Source organism: Cimex lectularius, unplaced genomic scaffold (assembly GCF_000648675.2).
Source record: "Cimex lectularius strain Harlan isolate CLEC.00 unplaced genomic scaffold, Clec_2.1 scaffold13, whole genome shotgun sequence".
Taxonomy (NCBI): Eukaryota; Metazoa; Arthropoda; class Insecta; order Hemiptera; family Cimicidae; genus Cimex; species Cimex lectularius.
Window position 1 is genome coordinate 3434917 of NW_019392649.1, and position 4898 is coordinate 3439814.

Consider the following 4898-nt stretch of genomic DNA (forward strand, 5'->3'; position numbering starts at 1 on the left):
CTCTCTCTCTCTCTCTCTCTCTCTCTCTCTCTCTCTCTCTCTCTCTCTCTCTCTCCCTTCCCCTCTCTCTCTCTCAAGCTCTCGCTCTCTCTCTCTCACTCTCTCTCTCTCCCACTCACTCTCTCTTTCTCTCATCCCTTCTCTCTCATTCTCCTTTGCTCTCCCTTCCTCCCTCCCACTTTTTCCTTGTTCTCTCACTCTCTCTCACACTCTCTCTCTCTTTCTCTCTTCTCTCTCTCACTCTCTCTCATTTGGTAGGTATATCCATCTTTAATTGTATTACTTTACGGTGAACTAAGCAATATTTCCTTTTTTAAATGATTTATGAAATGTGCACTTCTTATTTTTTATTTTAGCGAATACACCTAAATATATAAAAAATGGAAAATATTTTGTGCAAACCCTTGCTCCTATTATTGTTTGGCTAGTAAATATGGTTAAAAAAAAAGAAAAACATTCTGCCAGAAGGCTGATATGTCCTAAGCCGAGGCATGTTAATTTTACACAAATTTACATCAAAATATATCACATGGCTTACTTACGAAAGCTTAATTAATTTAATGTATTATTTCAATGTCGACGCCCAGAACTTTTATGCTAAATTATAAAAAAGAAAGTCTATGCTTAAAATTAATTAATGAGCTGCTATGTCGGGCTTGGGATTTCAGAATCCTAATTAATTGTGATATGTTCTTTCGAATTAAAAACTCTGTTTATGCGGACACATAATTTATGTATTTTAAATTAAATGTATACGAAATGGAAAGAGCTTGATTATGTGATTAAATTTCGAAAATAAAAAGTACATTTTTATAATAAAACCGTATTTAATATCAAAAATTTTTGAGAACTTAGTTAATTAATCCCTTTCTATCAAGATAATAAAAATTTATATACTTTTCAATATTGATTATTTAAATTTATTTTATAAAAATATCAATAAATTATTTCTTTTTTCAGAATGTTAAATATCATCCTTTACAAATTGTTATATAACGTATAAAATATATACGTATATAAATATATAANTTAACTAACAATCAATTAAGGTTTTTAGTTGAGATAAAAAGTCAATGACAAGGAAAGATCAATGAAGATAAAATTAAGTGATTAATCATTATGTAAGGTATTCATTGAGATAAAAAAGACAGTGTCACGAGTGGGTTTTGAACCCACGATCTTCGGCTATATACGCCGCTGCTGTACCACTTGAGCTATCGTGACCTCGATGCACTCGGGCATCAACTTCCCATCTCAACACCTTTTGAATTTGAATCGCGCTCGTGTCATTGTCTTTTTTATCTCAACTAAAAACCTTAATTAATTGTAATATATTAATTGGTCAAGCGGACCACGAAATTAGTGCATTATTAACTATGTTTTTAATAAAAATTTAAACGGGGCCCTTTAAAAAATGCTAATATGTAAAAAAATTCCGTTCTCCTTTTGTATTTTTCAAATTTGAAGACAGCTCTTAAGGATTTCTGCCGTTTATTTCTATGTAAAAAAAATTCGTTCCTCACGTTCAAAAGTTGTGTTTTTATTATACAAATTTGGAAAGCTCACGGGAGACAATGGCAATGACTTAGATGGTTGTTCAAATATAGAAAGCCTATATCCATAAAAAAAATTTCCATGCAAAAAATGAAATAAATTATTAATAATTAGCTGAACAGTGTTCAAATGTTTCAATGGGACGCTAATTTCAAGCTTTCAAGTTAGTATAGTTCCAAGACTGGCCTCACCTTCAATCGGAAATTTACATTCATCATATTCTTAAAAATGAATATCAGGGGTTATGAAAAATTTTTAATTCACAATTCTATAAGTGAACTGGTGTGTTTGCTAATTGCAAAAAATAATTTCTCATTAAAAATTATCCATTAAATATTTTAAATAGAATTACTTCGCTTCCATTTACCAATATGTAAATATATAAAAGAGAGATTGTACTTTGTCTTAGTTTTTAACTTTTACGACGGTATTTAAAGATTCCTCCTGCTCATTGCTGAATAGAAAGAAAATCTTCGTTGTACAAATGGGTATAGATAATGCGATTAGTGCTAATTAATCCAAAACCTACTGTTAAAAAGACCTCATTGATCAGGTCTTCTACAGGAGGACAGACTAAATGTACTTATGAGAGAAATAGTGAGTTTAAACATTATTTTAGTTAAAAGGGAAAAACATGAGTCAATGCGGCATTATAAAACAATGTTTGTAAGTATATTTGGCTTTAGGGGAGGAATGAAAGCATAAGTAATTTACAAAAAAGGAAACGGGAAATAATCAACCAACAGAAATTCTGGAGTAATGAACAGGCTATACAAAGAACGTTAATAAAAAACGTTAATTATTTGTTAAATATTGATAGTTACTTTGTTGAATTTCAATTGTAATTTTTTTTTAACAAAATACATTTAACATTTACATTTTTTGCTAAAGGTAGATTTTTCTCAGTAAAGTGAGGACGATATAACCTGGAAAGTAAGAAAGTTGAAATTGAATGTGCATTCATTTTGTACTAGTTCTTCTCTTGGTTGAAAATTTGAGGACTACGTTATCAGGAATGTTGTTGTTTATGCAAAACGTCCCGATACATTTGAGGATAAAAATAATTCATAAGGCATACAAAGAAGCGGCGATCAAGTCGGCCTACCAGGCCCAAATTGCGGCATTGTGTCTGTATGACAGTCGCAAGTGGAACGTACATCAACAGAAGAACGTGTCCAGCATGGGTTGAGCTCATGTAAACAAGGCCTACCGCCTTTTCACCGCCTTTCACCAAGGCTATAAGGTACTACGACCACTTTTAGCAAGCCTATTCGAAAAACGAGCAGCATAAAACGATCTAAGCCACACCATTGCTTTGGTTTAATGTTAAACATTAAGAAAACAATTGTGGATTTGTTACTTGAAAGCTGTGAATTCTGCAACTTACTAGGTAAATTAGGTTCGGGTTATATTGCCTTTTTGTTTTTTTTACCTTATATCTTTCCTCTTGAGGTTTTTCATTTATTATTACCATAACAACAAAAAATAAAATAAACTGAGCATGAATTTATCCATTTATTTTTTAGATTTAAAAGATTCTGAATACATTCATAAATTTGGTCAATTGTTGTTTTGTGAGGCCACCAAAATTTTAGCTGGGTTGAAAAGAAATCCTCTGAGGTCACACATAAGTGGAAAATTGGGCGCGTGTTTTTATTTGTTGGGTGTAATTGCTTATTTTCCATCTATCCTTAGAATAAAGCCTGAAATTTTGTTATTTTTGGTATATATTTTGGTATTAGATAATGAGTTGATATATAGATACATATGATTTTTATTGTGAATGACCCCGTGCTTCCTCGTTTCTTTCTCATCACTTAAAGTTCGACCAATTTTGGAAGGTCGTTCAAAATTGATTGAGAGATGAGTCATATATTCTTATAGGCTTTGTGCCTGATTATGCTTTCTTTCATACTTTATTACATAGTATTCTTATTATTACCTCATTACCTCATTATTACCTTCTTTGAAGCGACACGCGACACATCGACTCTGGTTCAACTGCTTTTCCTGCCGGTCTAAGGTTTGTCAATTGCTTTTAATTTTGGCTTACTTGTGTGGAGCAACATCTTAATCCTGTAGATAAGCTTCGATTTTCCATTCTTCTTCGTTTTCGGGCAAAATATCCGACTTAATTTCTGCGTTTTCACGTGACTGGATTCTCGTTACCAGGCCGGCTTGAACAATACTGGTGATAACGTTGAGGCGATAGTGGGGATAACGTGTTTACCAACGGCTGATAATTGGCACTTGTTACGTCGTGAGTACTACCTTGCTTTCGTCATAATAGTCCTTTCCTAAATTGCACCACTAACCGACTCATCACACAAAGTCAGTGTTGCAGCCATGGCCATTTGCAGTATTTGCAATAAAACTGTCAGCAGGGATGACAAAAAGTCTATGCGGTGCTCTGCTTGCAATGGCTTGCTACATGGAAGGTGCGTGGATTTCTCTGAGGATGATATTGCATCGGTTAAATCGCTGCACAAACAATGGAGTTGTCCACCGTGTACGAGCTCCAACAGGAAACCCTCGCCCACGAAACGGTCGGCACGCTCTCCGCCGAACAACAATCCTGCCAGTATCACTGATACTTCCTCTTCTATACTTGAGGCACTCACCCTTCTAACACAAGAAATTTCCGAGATCAAGGCCTCCNAACTAGACATCAGGTAACAATCTCGTGCTGATACGTTGTGCTCGAGATTGCTCTTTTTATTATTGTTGTTGCCCGCCTGCCGCATCTACGGATTTGATAATTAAATTCTTCGCCATGAAGTGAACTCAAGTATTTTGGAACTTACACTCTTGATTATTTATAAGATAATAAATTCATATGTAAATCAAATTTAGTTATAGAGAATATTGTTAAATTAGATTAAAGTGCCGGCATCTATTACTATAATTTGTAAAGACTTAATAAATGTTGAATCCGGAATCTTTTGTTCTTATTTAATAATTAAATGTATACCAGCCCTACCGCGGATCCGAAATTAATTCAAGCATTTTGCAAAATTGTTCGGTCATTGTACACTGAGAGTACTAAATAAGTTCTATTTTGTTGTTCACAAATTGAGTTTTTAATTTTTAATAAAAAAATTAACCCAATTACTTCTTTTTAGGTATACTAGGCCAAAAATACGTCTTGAAGTGAACGATAATTTATTTAAAACTAAATTACATAGTTTTTAAAGCACACACACACACACACACACACACACACACATATATATATATATATATATATATATATAGTACTCATAATTGATGGTATGAATTATTTTAATTATTTATAACTATTTCAGCTCAACCAAAACCATTCATAAAAAGTCCTTGTAAACAAA

The 4898-nt window shown here is 33.1% G+C and overlaps 1 long non-coding RNA gene across 1 annotated transcript; it reads right to left on the reverse strand.

The window, feature by feature from the left end:
* Positions 1-3214: 3214 nt before the first annotated feature.
* On the reverse strand, positions 3215-4206 carry LOC112128427. Its single transcript, XR_002911010.1, has 2 exons — positions 3516-4206; positions 3215-3257 (listed from the first exon to the last, which is right to left on the reverse strand). It is a non-coding gene; the product is annotated as an uncharacterized LOC112128427 (long non-coding RNA).
* Positions 4207-4898: the final 692 nt, after the last annotated feature.